Source organism: Acinonyx jubatus, chromosome B3, assembly GCF_027475565.1.
Source record: "Acinonyx jubatus isolate Ajub_Pintada_27869175 chromosome B3, VMU_Ajub_asm_v1.0, whole genome shotgun sequence".
Classification (NCBI taxonomy): Eukaryota; Metazoa; Chordata; class Mammalia; order Carnivora; family Felidae; genus Acinonyx; species Acinonyx jubatus.
Window position 1 is genome coordinate 37,702,198 of NC_069386.1, and position 18,301 is coordinate 37,720,498.

Genomic DNA, 18,301 nt, shown 5'->3' on the forward strand with positions numbered 1-18,301 from the left:
GATTCCTAAGGATAATTTCACTGGATACAGAACTCTGCATTGGTGGTTCTTTTCTTTCAGCACTTCCAAAATGTTTCATTTCCTTTTAGCCTCTATGGTTCCTGGTGAGATATCAACAGTCATTCAAATACATGTTCTCCTATAGATGATGCAGTTTTTCCTCCGACTACTTTCCAGATTTTCTTCTTTATCTTTAATTTAAAAACCATTTGATTATCACATACCTGGGAGGTGATGTTTTTGAGTTGATCCTGTGTGAGGTTTGCTGAGTTCCTTGAATTTACAAATTTGGGAAGTCTGCAACCATTATTTTTGTATTATTATTTCCTGAACTGCACTCTTTCTCCACTCCTTCAAGGACTCTGATGACACGAATGTTTGACATTTTAGTATTGTTCCACAGGTTCCTGATAGTCTGTTCGATTTCTTTCAATTTTTTTCTCTCCATCGTTAAGTCTGAACAATTTCTATTGATCTATCTTCAGGTTCATGGACTCTTTCCTCTGTCCTCTCCATTCTGCTACTGAGTCCATCCAGTTATTGTTAAATGTTGGTTATTATATTTTCCAGTTCTATATTTTCCATTCAGTTCTTCTTCATATCTTCTTTTTTTGTTGTTGAAACTTCCTATTTTTTCATTCATTTCAAAAGTGTTCACACTTCTTACAGTTACAGTAGTAGCTTTAAAGTCTTGTTCTGATAATTTCAATATTTATGTTTTCTCAGGGGTTGACAACTACTGACCGCCTTTTTGCTGTAAGTTGAGATTTTTCCAATTCTTCATATCCCAAGGCATTTTTGATTATATCCTGGACATTTTGAACATCATGTTATGCGACTCTTGGTCTTGTTTAAATACTAAGAAGAATGTTGATTTTAAAAACAAATTAGCAGACAGTTGACTGAGGCGAGGTTCAACCACAAGCTTCAACCCACTATTTATAGGCTCTGGTTCTAAGATCAGTTCAGTTTTCAAAGCCTTTTGTAGTTCTGTTCAAATGTGTCCTACATATGCAACACCAGTCTGAGAACTGGGTGGTGGTCTGCCCCCTAGTTCAGTTCTCAAAACCTCTCAGACTCTCTTTAGGATGAGATTGATGCATGCACAGTTTGGAAGTGATCCCAGAAGTTTACATACAAAGTTATACAATCACTCTCTGGTGCTCTCTCCTCTCCACACGCACCCCAACACTTTTTGGCTGTCTGCGGCCTCCCTAGCCCGTCCCCCGGCCAGATATCTGCCATTTCGTGGCTCTGCTATGCCCTTCTTATGACCGCATCTGTGTCTGACACTAGGCAGGGGAAGGACACAAAGAGAAAAACAGCAAGAATTTGCTCAAGCTCTTCTGTTCACAGGTCTTCTAACAGAGAGAAGGTTGTCTTTCCCTAGGGATTTTAGGTTCCTACATACAGATGCTGTCCTCCCCACTGCCACTGCCACCACTGCAAGACTGCCCGGGGGGCTGGCATGAGTGAGGATGGAAAAAAGAAAAAATAAACAGAAAAGCTTCCTTCTCCCTGATCCTTAGGAGGACTTTTTCTACTCTTCAGGCCAGAAAGAAAACTCTGTTTGCTCTCTTGAAGCTCCTTCTGCCTGTACGTGGTGCACCCTTCCAGGTTTCAGGCTGCCTTTGAGTCCAGGTCAGCCAATACTGGAGGGAAAAAATGAGAAACTCAATCCAATTCGGTTGTACTTCAAATTCTTGTTTCCCTCTCTAATCTATTGGCTACAATTTACTTTCCAATGGTCCACACACTCTGTCCAGGAAGAATAACTGCATTCAGTAGGAGACAAAGTAGATGGTGTTCACTCCATCTTTCCTGGAACCAATCTTTCATCCACTCAGCTTCTATTTCAATTATATTTGTCACTTCTAGAAATTCTCTGTGGTTCTTCTTCAGATTCATCTGGTCAGTTTTGATTCTCTCTCTCCCTCTAATTCTTTTGTCATACATGCAAACACTTCTTTATTTTAGGCAAGCCACACATAATTATTTCATATTCTATAACAGATAATTTCAATATCTTCAGTCAGCGTTGCCGTCGGTCTGATTCAGCAATGTTGTTTTCTGCTGACTCTCATTTCATGTAGCTTATTTCCTCTTCTGTTTAATGATTTTTTTTTTCCAGTATGACCTCCTGTTCCTTGGAAGTTTATCTGTGAGAAGTCCTTGAAGCCTAGATTTAAACTGTGCTTCTCCAGGGAGTATTTGCAATTGCTTCATCAGGCATCTGGGGAATACTTCAAATTGCATATTTACTTAGTTTTGGTATTTGCTTTTTTTGTTTTGGGGGGTTTTGTTTTTGTTTTGTGTGTGTTTTGTTTTGTTTTGTTTTGTTTTGTTTGGAGAAGGGGAGTGCAGGGAGCACTAGGCAGTATAAATTCTGGTGCCACACCCATTCGAAACTGGGCTTATCCTAGAGATTCTCAAGAAAGAACCTTCTTTCTTCCACTCCAACTCCAGTGAGGACAGAGGCAGACAAGTCTCTGTGGATACTCTTCCCCCCTAGTTTAATAGCCCTCTGGGATCCTAGCTTTATGTAGAGGACTTCTGACCTATTCTCACCTAATTCCCAGGAATTATTCTCTGTGCCATGAGCTATTAAACTCAGACTCTGGGTCACCAGGGATAGGCAGATATCCTGTAGGCAAACACTAGCTCCAAAATGTACTTACCCCCATCAGAATCAAGATTTCTTAATGCTCCTAAACACTGACATTTCCCTTATTTTATGTTATCTAAGCTATGTTTTTAAAACTATATTTTAAAAAATGTATCCAGGGGCACCTGGGCAGCTCAGTCAGTTAAGCGTCCAACTCTTGATTGCAGCTCAGGTCATGATCTCATGGTTCACGGGGTTGAGCCCTGTGTCAGGCTCTATGCTGACAACAGGTGCCTGCTTGGGATTCTCTCTCTCCCTCTCTTTCTGTCCCTGCCCCGTACTCTCTCACTCTCTCTCAAAAAAAAAACAAAAAAAACCTTTAAAAAATAAAAATAAATAAAAATTAAAAATGTATCCAGCATAAAATTTGTCCCAGGGGATATTTCTCTACATATATACTGGAAATGGGAACTTTGGCTTCTGATAGAAGTCCAGATCATAGTTATTCTGATAGCTCATGAACTTAGTTTTATTTCTTCCACCTAAATTCACATTTATTACTGATTATATTTTCCTCCCTCTTTCTTCTTCCCCTTTTCTGGATTGGTCAAATTTCTCTTTATTCCTTATTTCACCACCACCACTAAGTCACATGCCTGTTTGGAAATTCCACCCGGCTTTTCAAGTTTGCTGTTGGTTTTGCCTGGTCACTTCTCGTATCCTTTTAGGAGATTTTTAGGCCACCTTTCTTCTCTGTGCTCCAAAATATCCTTTCCCCTCCATGGATTTTCTGATAGTTTAGATCACCACTATCCCAAAGGACTTTCTGCGGTGGTGGAAATGTTCCATATCTGCCCTGTCTGATTCAGTAGCCACTAGACATGTGTGGCCATTGAGTGCTTGAAAAATGGCGAGTGCAACTGAGGAACTGATTATTTGGTTTTATATAATTTTAATTAATTCAAATGTAAGGAGCCACATGTAACTCATGACTACCATACTGGACAGTGCAAACTTCAATACTTCATTTTTGACTCTTAACAGGTTTTCCTTTACCGCATGGCCTTTGTTTCGAGAATCCCTACTTAAAACGTCATTATTCATTTTGATTTAACTAACATACCCATTCCTTCCTACTGTTTCCTAGACACTCTTTCATCCCCTGTCTTTTTTCTTTCTCATCCCCTATTTTAAGATCTCTCTTTTAACCCACATTCCATCGGTTTGAGTATCTCCTTGAGTATTTTGTTCAGTCCTTATGTGCCCCTGACAGAATTAATGGTATCTTAACGAGAATGAAGACTCTTGGGTCATAAACCTTTTTCCCTAACAGAGTGTGGATATTTTGTTGTCCAGTATTGTAGATCTAAAGATTAACGTTAGCTTAATTCTCTTTGAAAGCCACCTCATCTCACCTCTATGAACCTGTACAATGTCCCCTTTCTCTTTCAGTGGCAGGTAGTAATCTCGGAGCTGAAGCCTACGAGAAATACAACTTTCCTTATCTAACTGAATTGTATTTATATTTTGAGCCATCATTTCACTTGGATGGAGGACACCTAATCTTAGTGAAGGCTCCATCTCGGTTCTTGGGTAGGGATGGGAATTATGTAGTATTGAGGTGGGGGAGGAAGAACACCAGGAGGCCCCAGCTCTTGGTCATCTGCCTTGCTCTTCTCCCCCAGGATGTCTAAACATCAGACACTGGTGCCCACTGACTATGCACGGCCTTCTTCTGGGCTCCCTTGCGGCCTCTCTAGGTCCTCCTGTCCTCTGTGCCTTGTCTGTGCCACACTCTTGGGCACATCAGAAACACACTCCTGAGTCCACCCCGCTGCAGGCTATGGGAATCCCTCTTGGGCACCCAAGAGCCTTCTGCTGCTCCTGGCACTTCTGAGAGGCCACATCAGGCCCATGTGCCTGGATGTGCCCACCGGGCGACTTCCATTTCCACTGCAATGTTGTGGTGCAAGGAAGTCCAGGCTCCTCCCACCTCCTTAGCTGCACCAGGGGCCCAAGGCCTCGCCATACTTAGATCCTCATACCCAACTAGGGGGTCCATCCTCTTCTCTCACCTCCCCTATGAGTCTTCTCCCTCCCCAGCTCATGGAATCTTTCTTTAGTTTGGAGGGGCGGGGGGTAGAGGCACATAGGGAGTGAGTAGCAAAGACTGAATTGAAATCCAGGTGTCCAGACATCGAAGACAGGCTCCTCCCAAGCCTGCAGTGAGTGTCCACACAGTAGAATGCATCCTGCCCTGTACAGAAATGCCCTGGGAGCCCCTCAGAGCAGAGACCTACCTGCTAGGTGGGGAATACTCGATAAAAGCTGGATGAGGTTGAGACCACCCAGGCAGGAGGTCTGCAGCGCATTCCCACTCTTTGTACACGGTTGAGTCCCCGCTGTGCTCCAGACACCGATCACTCCTTGGCCCATTAGCCAGGGTGCTCTGAGAGATGGGGCTGGGGAAGAGGTGAAGGACAGGAGATGAATGAGTGTGCCCCCAGCATACCACATAGCAAGGCCACCTCACAATGATGTGATGTCAGACGTCATGCTCCGTGCTTTTTTTCCATGCATTCTCTTATTGAATCCTCACATCACCTTTTAGAGAACAGAAGAGAAATTCTTCTTCCTTCCCATTTTATAGATGGGGAGATTGGGGCTTCAAGAGATTGAGTAACTTGCCCAAGGTCATACAGCAAGGAACAAAAAGCTGGATTCAAAATCAGCTCAAAAGCTGAGCCCCAAACCTGCACAATACACGGCCCCTTCCGCACCTGTTCAGTGGTGATGAGACCCAGTTGGCAGATACGGGAAAAGCCCCAAGGAGGAAAGGAACTCGCTCGAGTTAGTGTAAGAGCCACACCCAAACCCAGCACTAGAGCCTGGGCTGTGTAACTGCAATACCGCCACTTACCAGAGGCTTCTAGGCTAATGGAAAGACATCCCTCCGTTGCTGTCCTGGGGTGGTGGCCACCGGGTAGGCGTAGTGCCTGTCCTGGCCAGCAGAGGTCAGCCTTTCAGGGTCGGCAACAGCAGGGCACGCCCGCCAAGACACTCCTTGGGTGCAGGCCGTGTGCACGCCCCAGCACTGGGGTAAAACCATAGTCCAGCTCCTGACGTTGTGGAGCTACCGGGTGTGCCACGCTGAGAGGACACGGCCAGCCAGAGTGCCACCTACTCCTTGCACTTCCTCACTCCACCCGGGAGTAACCCTGCCCAAAGGTCAGCACCTTTACTTCAGAGAGCATGCGCAAAGCCCTGCTCAGGGAACAGCCGCAAGTGGCTCCACCCTCTGGTCTTAGTTGATTGGACCAGAGCTGGACACGTGACACACGCCGGGCCAATCAGCCTTTCTCCTGAGTTTCCAGAGGCACAAAGTCTAGCTCCCAGGAGCCGTAGGCGCTGATGGCGGTCGCCTGGGCCAGGCTGGTGAAAGGGGGCTGGCTGGCCTGTAGGGACCGTGAGGACACACCTCTCAGCTCTCTGGGGAGCAGAGCTAACCGACGGCTTCAGCAGCTGCGCTCTAGGCCTTAAAGACCAGCAAGTCCACCTGCCTCACATTACACGTGGGGAAACCAAGGCTCAGAGCGGGTCAAGGTGAAGGAGGAGGGGGAAGTGGCCACCTCCACAGTTGGATGTGAACTGGGAAGCCAACAGAATTACGACTAGGAAAGAGGCGTGCGCGCACACGTGCGCGCGCACACACACACACCTTCCTCCGCACACACGGCATGCACACCAACACTAGAGAAGGTTCCCGTCACCCTCTCCCGCGATGCCCGCCTCTCCACTGCAGGCTCGCAGCCCAGTCGTGCGTCTGCAGAGGCGGCGCTCCCCACAAGGCGGTGACTGAGCAGGCAGGGCCACAAAGGAGACCCTGTCCTGGGAGGGACAGAGCCCCGCTGCCAGGCACGCTGGCTGGAGGATTCCCCGTTGGCCTTGCCAACTTTCTTACAAGTGCCCTACAGTCAAAAACACTTCCTTTCAGCCTGCCTCGCTCCTTCCCTACCTCCTCCCCCCATCCCCCCACCCTGGATGATCAGCATTGAGCACTCTCTCTCAGCCTCCCCAGCACCCTGCCCTTCCCCTCACTGATATGTCCTCTAATAAACCTCTTGCACATCTAATCCTGCCTTGGCATCCGCTTCTCAGAGAATTTGGATTAATTCCAGGTCCTTTACCCTGCAGCCACGCTGTGGCTCCTGAAGTTATGAGACATTCATGAGCCACACACCGACTGACACCGTGGCCCAGCAGGTGCCTGCCTGTCCTCACCATGCCCGGGACCCATTACCCCCTAACACCCAGACTCGGAGCATTCACCCCTCCTGGGATGCAGGCATCACCTCCCCCCTTTAGCGCCTGAAGCCTGTCCTCTCTCAGATAATCCCAGTTCTGAGACTCTTTCCTCACGCAGAGGTGAATGTGTAAGCCCGAGGCAGACTGGAAGGCTAGCAGAAAGAGATAGTTATGTATTAGTTTATGGCTATGTTTTATTATCCAGAAGGTTATCAAGTACCTACTATGTGCAAGGCACAGTGACCACAGAATGGTCCGGAAACTGCACAGGATTTGGAGATACTTGAAAGCAGGGTCTGAATTTGAGCATTCCCACTCAAAGCTGTGTGACCTTGAATGAGTTACTTAGCATCTCTGGTTCCTTGTTTCTACATCTATAAGTGGGTTGTGCGAGAGTTTCGTGTTACAGAGCACAAAAAACTAACAATAGCAGACTTCTACACATAGCCTACTACTTCTGTCTTTGAAGGAAAGAGCCAGGCCAGTGGGGTCTAACCCTCAATATGGGGCATGCAGAAACCAGCCTCCCATACACAGCTCAGCAGCTGGAGCCTGTGTGCTGGGTAGACATGTGCCTTCTGAAGGTCAGGACCCAACAAGAGCCTGACTTAAGGCTCACGTCTTTCTCTCCTACCGCCAGACCTCCTTCCACAGGAGCAGACCCATTGGCTAAGGCCGAGGGCACAAGGGAGGTGGACTCCTCGTGGGAGTCGGGGCACTGCAGAGGACAGCCTGGCTGCCAGTGGGGAGGGCTCAGTGTTGGAAGCAGACATGGAGCCAGTCGTCAGGGAAGGGCTAGAGAGCTGGACATCTTTGACCTGAGTTGCCTGGGTAAACTCTCTACATCCCAGGAGACAGGTGTAGACAAAGCTACCAGGATGTTCAGAGGAAGGAGAGCTCAGACCCAAGTGGAAAAATCCAGGAATTCTTCCTGGAGGAGGTAGCATGTGGCAACTTTGGAAAGATGCACTGGGGACTAAAGGAGAGGGTAGGACACTCTGGGGAAAAGAACCAACATAAGGAGAGGATAGGACATGGGAAAGGATGACATAGTTCACCTGGAGTGGGACAGGAAAGAAAGAAAAGAGTAAAAACTGAGGCCATATGAGCAACCAAGCAGGGACCTTATGCCCTGCCCTGGCCAGGAGTTTGATATTTACTCTGTTTAACAGAGGGGCCACAGGATGAGATTTTGAGCAGAGGAGTAGTGCTCTCCACATGTATTAGCAAGAAGGGTGGCCCAGGAAATTCTGCAGGCCCAGGTGTCCCAGGCAGGCCCCAGGAAGGTTTGGGCCGACTTTGCCTTTGTTTTAAATGGCCCCACCTCCCTGTCTACGATTTTATCAGGGGCTGAGAGTCAGGGAAGATCTGCATTCTCTGTATCACAAGCCTGTCACACATGCTCTGTGATCCACTCCCAACACACAGGCACACTCACACAGACATCCACACAAACTCACTCTTCAGAGAGCCAGGCAGGGAGCCAAGCCTGTTCCCCCCGTGCACGGACCACGATGGCCACCAGAGGGCGCCTCTGGCATCCCAGCAAGGAGCCTGAGACTGGGCTTCACCAGCCCCAGGCTGAAGGGGCCTTATAGACCAACAAGTCCTCCTGTCTCATTTTACATGTGGGGAAACTGAGGCTCAGACAGCGCGGCGGGGACATAGTCAAGGTGAAAGGAGGAGAGAGTAGCCACCTCAACAATTGGATGTGAACAGATGGCCTTTAAACTGCAATTTGCAAGCCGACAGAATTAAGACAGAGAGAAGCACCCCCTGCCCCCACCAGCGCACACAGATTCTCACGGCCACTAATCCGGAAAGGGTTTCCCTCAGCACCTGTCTCAACGCCTGCCTGGCCACCGTTAGACGGTCCCTCTTTTAGATTAAAATACCCATGTCCTGCCAATCTCTGTATAAATGTATACGCCCCTCTAAGGGTGACAGATGGCATCCTTGGGCCCTGAAGTGGGAGGTCTGCCCTGGATCCTGGGGTCCTGGCCGCAGCCCCGGGGACCCACTGCAACCCAGGAGTGGGAAGGTCCACCTCCCCCTCTCAGGATGTTGCCTTGCTTCTCCCCATTTCTGGACCACCCCGTCTCTACCTCTCCTGGTAATGAGATCCCATTCACCCTTCAACTTTTTCTGTAGCTCCCACTGGAAACCTTATGTCTCTCCACCCTCTTCTCCATTGCTCTCGGGACCCACCTCTGCCAGGCCTCTACCCACCCCGATTCAGATGTGTCCCTGTTCTCGTGTTTCAGCCTCTAGCAGCCCCTCAAGGGCCGGACTGTGAGTCCCTCATCGGCATACCCGGTGCCCGCTCAGATCCTCCCCGGACCCCCCACCGCCAGCTGCTTCTCCCCACGGCTCTTTGATGGAGGGGGACAGCATGGTCCCCCTGAAATCAGGAGACCTGTTTTAGTCGCCGCTCCGCCACCAGCTGGTATGGTTAAATCCCACCCCCACCCCCATCTCTGAGGTCCTCCTACACTCATTCTGCCCACGAGAGGAATTGGCCTAGACACGTCTGGGATCCGTTCACACTCATATGTTCTGAGTGAATCTAAGGTTTAACTTACAGTGGCCCTTCAGAGAAATTTCAGGTCCTCCTGGCAGAAAATTTCCAAGGCCTAGAGTGTGGACCTCCCACCATTGGGGGACTGCCAACTCCCATTCCTTGGACTATCTTCTACAAACAGCAGGGGACAGGAGCTCCTCAGTATGTGGGAGAGAGAATTACACACATGTGTTTGGACTAGTGCAGCAATGAGGCTGCCGGTGCAGACAATGCTCTCAAATTCAGACCACAAAGGGTAGAGGTGTTCCTTTCCAAGGATTCCTAATTTTTCTATGCTTGGAAAGCCTTTGAGATGCTATAGAATCTGCTTTAATGCTGGACCTTGAATGGTAACAGGCAAGAGTCCTCAAATTTCACTTGTCAGCATCTGTGCCTCAGACTCGCTTGGCCTTTAAAGCCCTGAACATTCATGTTACCCAAGCCCCCAACTCTCTCTGGACCTTCCTGGGCTCCTCCCTCTTGGCAGAAGCACTGAGTGTCGTGGTCACCGTCTTTTAATAAATAAACACAGGGCAGGCTGCTGCTGAATTCTGTGCTCTGGCTGGAAACTTGAATGGGCCTGGAACTTTCCAGTCTGTGTCTGCAAGGGGCTGGGTTAAGGAGTGTGTGTGGGGGGGGGAGGGGGGTGCTCAGGAGACCTGCCTGTCACCAGCCTGAGGGTCAGCATCTGGGAGGCCTCGAGGAGAAGATTTGGAGGCAAACAGAGGTGGGTCTGGTCTCAACTTCCTGGGGCTTCTTTAGGCTGCCTTGCAGGACAGCTAGGCAGGAATGCCCAGGCGTGCTGGCTGCCCAAACCCCAAATCTTCCTCCTCCTGCTCGTCTTCACCTCCCCTCCCTTTAAGCAACAGATGTTCTTAGGTAGGGCAGGTCGGCCCAGGGCATGCATGGAGTGCCGGCCTGGGAGTCAGGAGGTACAAAGCTGGTTCCCACTCCTGTCATCAGACCAGTCGCTTTCCTCTCCTGGGCCACAATTACCCCATTGATAAAATTGAGACAAGGATTGCTGCCCCACCCAGCACATAGGAACTCCCACGCTCTTTCAGGCCTCTGAGCCTTTGCAGGTGCTGTTCCCCCTGCGTGGACTCCCCTTTCCCCAGGCTTCCGGTGGCCAACACCTGCTGTGCTGACTTTTGGGTCCTCAGTACACCTTGCTCACTCTGTCACCCTTGTGCTCAGTTTGAGCGCGGGGGTGCAGCAACCTCTCGGAGGCCCCCCCCCACAAAACTGCCCTGGGTGGAGAGGTTTACTGTAGAGTTATTTGCAATAGAATAGGATTAGGTTTTAAATGTCCACAACTAGGAAATGGTAATAACAATAATGACGATGTCTAACACTCACTGAGTACTTGCCGCGCATAGAACAACAATGAACCCTCGCAGGGAACTTAGGAAGTAGGCAGGGGGCACTTCACCATTCCTCCGCTTTACGGATGAGGACACAAAGGAAGAGGCTTAGCGAAGCTAGGACATGATACATTCATTTCACGGCATATTGTGTGATCATTTAAAATTACGACGATGTGTTGGTTCAATGCCATGAGGAAATATGTATGCTATAATGTTAAGGGGGGGTACATGTATATGTATGTAAAAATACACATATAGATATGTAGACAATAGATATATAAAAATGAAATGTAAATTAAAGAAGAAAGGTGAGTGGAAAGACACCAAAGCGTTCACAGTGGTTTCCTCTGGGTCACAGGTTATTTCTGTTTTCTTCTTCGTATCTCCCTGTAATTTCCACATTTTCTACAATAAGCAGACGTTCTTTTAAATCATGAAACGAGGGGCGCCCGGGTGGCTCAACGGTGAGCGTCCGACTGTTGCTTTCGGCTCAGGTCATGGTCTCCTGGTTGGTGAGATCGAGCCCCGCATGGGGCTCTGCGCTAACAGCGTGAGGAGCCTACGTGGGGTTCTCTCTCTCCCTCCCTCTCTCTCTGCCCCTCCCCCACTCATGCGTGTGCATTCTCTCTTCCCCTCTAAGTAAATAAATAAACATTTAAAAAGCAAAATAAAATAAAATAAATCATGAAATGAAACAGGCATCATATATTTTCTGGGAGCACTTTAAAGACTAGCACTTCTGACCTGAATTGGATCTGAAGAGAAGGCAAAGGACAAAGAAACTTTGATCCTAGAGGTGCTTTTCCAAGCCCCTCTCTGACTTGGTTTCCCAGGCCGAAGGCAATTTTATCCTCACAAGATTCATTGATTCATTCATTCATTCATTCCCTCACTCTTCACTTCCTCATCCATCTGGGGCTCGGCTCGTAGGGAGAGATACAAAGATAATCAGGCTCATTTCTGGGCCTTGCTGAGCTCGGACTGGGAGATGTGAATGGCCTGAGAGGGGCAAGACAGGGGAAGGGTGGTCACTGGGCAGCAGAACAGGGGGGCAGGGGGGCAGAAAAGACAGCACAGGGAGGGGTTGGGGTAGAGAGCATCCAAGATCAGAACCAGGTTCTAGCTTGGGCAGCGCGTGATGGTGGGGCCCCCTTCAGGGACACTCTAGTCACAGCTGGATCTCCAGCTGGATCTCATTCAGATGAATGAGCCACTGGGCTTGAGATGAATAAATGAATGAATGGATGGATGAACAAAAAAGGCGAATGACCAACTGAGGAAATACCTGAACCTTTATCACAGACAAGGGATTAATGTCTCCAATTTATAAAGAACTTCTGAAAGCGGAAAGGAGAGAACGGACGACCTCTTCGAAAAACAGGCTAAAAATACTACCGAACAATCCACGGGAACAGAAAGCGCAAATGGCCCTGAACCGTATGAAGGATGATTAACATGCTCACATAAAAGAAATGCAAATTGAAACTACCCCGAGATACCACGTCCCACCTATCAGATTGGCAAAAATCCAGAAGTTTGGCAGCGCGTTCCGCAGGGGAGGCTGCGGGGAAACCACTCCTCTCCTACGCAGCTGGTGGGAGCCTGCCGTGGGGGGTAATCCCTCTGCAGGGGCATTTGGCAAAAGCGAGCGACACTGCGTGCATTGAGCCTGTGACTCAGGAATCCCAAGGCTGTAAATCAACTCTGGCAGGTGTCCTGAAAGACGCAAGCAGAAGGCTGTTTACCGCGATTTTATTCGTAACGGCAAAAGACAGGAAGCGAGGAAGATGTCCGTCGGCGGAGGACTGTGGTCATCAGCCCAGTGGAGGCGTCTGGCTGTGAAGAAGCACAGGGGCGATGCAGACGGACACCCGCGGGCGAGATCGCGGGCGAGATGCACCGTGAACGAAGCAAGGTGGATGGAAGTGTGACTGTGTGTTAATGTGGTAACATTCATCTGAGAAAAGGAGGGAGGGATGTGAATATATATGCATAGACACACGTACGATATACAATATGCATGTAGACATCAATGTAAGGAAGAAAGCATAATTAAAATATATATGACATCCTTTAAAAAATTTTTTTTTTGATGTTTATTTATTTTTGAGAGAGAGAGAGACAGAGCGTGAGCAGGGGAGGGGCAGAGAGAGAGGGAGACACAGAATCGGAAACAGGCTCCAGGCTCTGAGCCATCAGCCCAGAGCCCGACGCGGGGCTCGAACTCACCGACCGTGAGATCGTGACCTGAGCCGAAGTCGGACGCTCAACTAACTGAGCCACCCAGGTGCCCCTAAAAATTATGACATTCTTAAGGCAAAATCGGGGCAACGTGTGCGCTGGCTAGATATTTGAGGATATTAAGTATGATGATGTTAGGTGTGATAGGGTATCTCGGCTTTAAAGAAAAAGAATCCTTATCTTTTAGAGACAATATTGAACATTGTGAATAAAACAATAAGACCATCTGGAATTTGCTTCAGATATCATTTGGTCAGTGTTGGGCAGAGCCGAGAGCCGCCTCCCCCTCCCCATTGACTGAGGCGCTGCTCTGAGGGTCCTGATCCCAGCGTGTGAGGGGACATGGCGGGGGCGGGGGGGGCGGACATAGAACCTTCCCTGGAGAACCTTTAACCTAATCGCACTCCAAAGAGTTCCCTGGTGGTGGAAACCCAGACTCATTCTTGTGGGTCTTAAGCTTGACCACCTCTGTAATGTTCTAGCTGAGCCTCTCTAAAGTCCTCGTTTCTTGAAGATAAAGTCACAAAAAGCAAATGTGTTTAAACTATGGCTATGTGGAGGAAGGAGAGACAAGGTGGGTCCAAACTTGTGAGGGGAAGGCCCAGATGGGGAAACGGCCGGAGGTTTGGGGTTACAAAGGGGGAAAACACTTTTCAAGACAAACTTTCTGAACGACCCAGCAGGGCGATTCAATGGCATTGACAGACTGTAGGGGGCGCTAGAAGAACATAAGCATCCATGGTGGCAGCAACAGAGCAACTCAAGCCTCGGGGAAGATTTTGGAAGTTCTGAAAGTCTCCCAAAGACATGTATGGCACTTCATCTGTAAAACCAAACGGTGGCCATACCTGCCTCCCGTGGTTATTAGAAAGCGTGATCACATAGATGAAGCAATACAAAGGAGTTACGTGCCAAAAAGAAGCCAGGACAACCAAATATCAGTGGGTCGTTAGACATGTCTCTGTGCTAAGCCCGCTCTTACAATGTAGAAGAAGGGGCACTCGGGTTCAGAGAACTCTCATTTCAATTCTGTCTGCACTACTGCAGGGCTGTGTGGCCTTGGGTAGGTCACGAGTACCAGTTTCCACATCTGCAAAATGGGCACAGCACCTCACACTGTTGCTGAGGATTCAAGGAGAGAAATTTGTTGATGTGTCTGATACCCCCCAAGCACAGGCCTTGGGAGGGCTCGGTGAGAGAAAGAGAACTGGACAGGAAGGTGAGCTGGCCTCTGGGTCCCATGGTGGGGAAGCTGCCAGGAGCTCCAGGCTTTGGGGGGACTCTGAGAGAGCAGACTGACTACAGTCTGGATTATGTTGGCAGAGTTGGGCCTCAACCCCGGGTTGGGGCAGTGCTCAAAAACCATGGGCACCAGTGCTTGGCATTGGCCTGGTTATGCTTCCTACAAACTAGGGGACCCTAGTCAAGTGGTTTTCTCTATACCTCGCTTTCCTCTTCCATAAAGTGGGGGATACTATGCCTGTCTCACAGGGTTCAATGTGTGTCTGCAGCTGGGTCAGTAGTTAGCATGTCCCCAGCAGCCTCTCCCCAAGTCCAGCTTTGCCCCCCCCCAGTGCCTCCCACTGCAAGGAGACTTTGGGGGTACAGAATCTGAGAGTGGGGAGAAGGTAGAAGCCTTACATAATGAATTAGTTCCTTTCTCCAGGCCAGGGAGGGGAAGGGACCTAACCAAAGTCTCCCAGGAAACTGGAGGCAGAGCCAGGCTGCTTCCTGGAAGGGGTGGCATTCTGGAAAGCAAAGAGCGTCCTTGCACTTATTAGGGATTTGGTGTCTGCGTCGTGTCCTTGAACCTCATTCTAGGACTTCCAGTATGTTTCCCTTACCTTCGCCTACAGCGCCTGCATTTCCTGAGTTCCCAGGGAGTAGTGTCTTTGAGGACCTGGGGAGCCTTTATGCCAGACACCGGACAGTCCTGTCATCAAGGGAACAAAAAAGGGGAAGCATCAGGCTGTGCTAAGGTCTGGGAGAAAGCAGGAGCTTCTAATGGAAAGTCAAGGCCAGTGTCCCAAGACCCCAACCTGACGAGCATCTTGCTAGGAGAGTGCACAGACCCTCAGAAGACTCATCCCAGGGGAGGAAAAGCTAGAAAGCTTTAGGAGAAATCATCCTAAGATCAGGGAACTGACCGCACAGCAATGGGCCCAATAGGGTCAGGGGCCCTCCTCTCTTAAAAGAGCTGCTTGGGGCGCCTGGGTGGCTCAGTCGAATTAAGCAGCCGACTTCGGCTCAGGTCATGATCTCACAGTGGGTGAGTTCGAGCACCGCGTTGGGCTCTGTGCTGACAGCTCAGAGCCTGGAGCCTGCTTCAGATTCTGTGTCTCTCTCTCTCTCTCTGGCCCTCCCCCACTTGCGCTCTGTCTCTCTCTGAAATAAACATTAAAACAACAAAAAAAGAGCTACTTGAAGTCTTTGGGTAAATTCCTGGTGGCTGCAGCCACCTTCAAAATACCTTTCAGTGACACTGACATATTTATGGGTGAGATAATATGATATCTGGAATTTGGTTGGAAATAATCCATTTGCCAGGAGGGCTGAAAGGTTTTTCATGAAACAAAATGGGCCATGAGCTAATGATGCTTGAAGAGGGTGATGGGGACATGGGAGTTCCTTGTACTACTCTCTTTACTTTTGTACACTTTTGACGTTTTCCATAACAAAAAGTTCAGATGTCCAGAATCAGCCATTTCTCTCCAACTTGACGCTCACTGCCCTGGTACCCTGGCCTGGATGGCTGTGATAACCTCACAGGTCAGCCCACTTTTTCGCGGTGCCCCTCCAGCCTATTCTCAATACGGCCACCAGAGGGAGCCTGCCACACCGTGAGAGTCCCCAGCTCAAACCCTCCAGTGTGGCCCCATCTCACTCAAAGTACCAGCCCTCAACTGGGCACTCCATCTGCCCCGTGTTACTTCTCAGGCTCTTCTCCAGCCGTGGTGGACTGTCTTCAAGTCTCCCACAGTCTTCTCCATGACCCTTAGGGCCCTATGTGCTGGGAGTGTCCGGGGGAGGTCTGACTTGACCAGACCTCATCCACCCCTCGCCATACTGAAACTTTATAATATTGCATGGCACATAATTGTACTTAAAACAATTTATTGGTTGTTTATCTGAAACTGACTGGACATCCTGTTTTAGATCAGGCAACCCATCCTTAACAGTCAATGAGCTCCTACAAAAGAACTATATCATCATCTTAACATCCCCAATGCCCAGCACACAAAAGGAGGTGACCCTCCTAGCAATCACTAAAAAAGCGCCCTCTGGGCTGATGCAGCCCCTTGGCCAGTTGCAAGGATTTCAGGTCTGCTTTCTTCAGTGGCAAAGTGTCCTTTTGTAGTGCACAACCTGCCCAACCGTTCATGGCAGTCTTACCAGAGGCCAGAGAGGCAGGTGCTTCTGGAACGACAGAGGCTGAACCCACCCTCCCAGCTTCTCTCCCCAGCAGTGGGCAGGGACTGGGAGGGAGTGACCATGCCAAGGTCTAGACTGGCAGCCCCTCTGGGTGTTTTTGGATTTGGGCCCATCTGGGATGGTCTGAATCCTCACAGCACCCCGTGCGGGTGGGTAAAGGGGGCCCATGCCAGGCGCCAGCTGCCCCCATGGCCTGAGGGTGCCCACTTGAACCATTCCAAGTAAACATTTGACCAGCCCGGCCCCGGCCATCATCCCACGCCAACACTTGGCCCTTGTTCCCAGACAGGCCCCTCTGTGTCCCGTCCTTTGTGGCTGACATTTCAGCTGGGCCCTGGAGGGGCTGGGGTGACCCCGTGCCCCATCCGCATTCTGCAGAAAGGCCCTAGGGAGGTGGTCCCTGTGAGGCAGGCACTCGGCGGGGGAGTCCCAGCAGACGAGCCGTCGCCAGGCTGGGCCAGCCACCCCCTTGAATGCCCCACGTGGGCCGCAGGCCTGTGGAGCCCATGGGGCCGCCAGGCCTGTGGAGCCATGGGGCTGCCAGCTGACTCGGCTGCTTTGTTCCAGGCCTGGAGTGGTCTGAGCACAGCTGAGGACTGTGGCTCCTTCTTTGCTGAGAAGCCGCAGATAACGCAGGCGACAGGGCCTGATAAAGCGTCTGTCAGAGGCTTCCTCCCAGACAGGCCCCGCTGTTCCCGCCAGCCCCAAGGGCCCCTGTAGCCCAAGCCTGTCTCCAGAGGTCAGCCCCTCTCTGGGGTCTCAGCCTTCCTGCCAGAGACTGAGGAACAGGCTGGCAGACCCCTCCCCACTCATATCTTCAGTCTGACTCTCGAAAGTTCCTAAGGCCTCTGGGCCCAAAACAGAATAAATTAATCCTCTGATTTATTCCCATGAAGAGAATGTCAAGGAATGTGACTCTCTCGATGGAATTCCAGACTGTGGCTCCTGGGGATATAGGGGGGATGGGGTTGGGGGGGGGGGGCACTGGAATCTCTTCCTAGAGCCCTTCAAATGACATCCTGGGTCATCTCTTTCATGTCACAAAAGTCCACTCTATGACAGGCTGTATGATCAGTGTAGGGGGCACAGGAGTAAAGACATGGCTGGTGACCATGGGAGCTTCCAGCAAGAGGGTACAGGAAGATCCACCCCACGCTGACCTGACGTGGGCCTGCACCCCAGGCCTACAAAGGAGCCTGGCCTGGAGTAGGAAGTGTATAAGGGGGCACCTAGGCAGCCTTGGGGGTATTGGGGTCCTGAGGCGAGACTCGATGTTGAAGGGCAGGAGAGTGGAGACCCGAGGCGCCCATGAGCAAGGAGTCTCCAGTCCTATGGAGGCCCTGCCCTGGGGAGGATCAGGTGATGGGGTTCACAGTCCCGGCACAGTACCCGGCAGATGGGGTTCACAGTACCCACTCCATGCCAAGCTGATAACAAAAGTACTTCCCCATTAATAATACAGAGTCCTTCCTCTTCAGAGCAGGAGGCCACACAGGAGGCCACTCCTAGCTTTTGCTCAGGAGAAGCCCAGTCCCCATGAGCATGAGAGGGAAGCTTGGCTGGTGGCGCAGGTGGCCCAGGCGTTCAGCCTCCCGTCCTTGTCTCTGCTTGCCTGGCTCGGCTGCAGACTTCCTGTGTGGCTTTGGAGAAGTCAACTGCCCTCTCTGGGCTTGGTGCAGGGTGGAAGGGTGGAAGTGGGGTAGCCGTCCCCAGCCAGTTGATCCTGCAGGCACTTGGATGTGGGTGAATGGGATATAGGGGGCTGGGGCCCTGCCGCTACCTTGCAGGGTG

General features: G+C 50.3%; 1 long non-coding RNA gene across 4 annotated transcripts in view; it reads right to left on the reverse strand.

The window, feature by feature from the left end:
* The window catches only part of LOC106980358 (uncharacterized), a 94,717-nt gene extending 89,311 nt beyond the window's left edge, over positions 1–5,406 (reverse strand). For 2 of the 4 annotated variants that reach the window (XR_008299100.1, XR_008299099.1), the window contains exon 1: positions 4,906–5,406. This is a non-coding gene — a long non-coding RNA (uncharacterized LOC106980358). The remainder of the gene's footprint in view (positions 1–4,905) is intronic. The other 2 variants (XR_001431062.3, XR_008299101.1) reach the window with 2 other exon arrangements.
* Between the last annotated feature and the right edge of the window lie 12,895 nt (positions 5,407–18,301).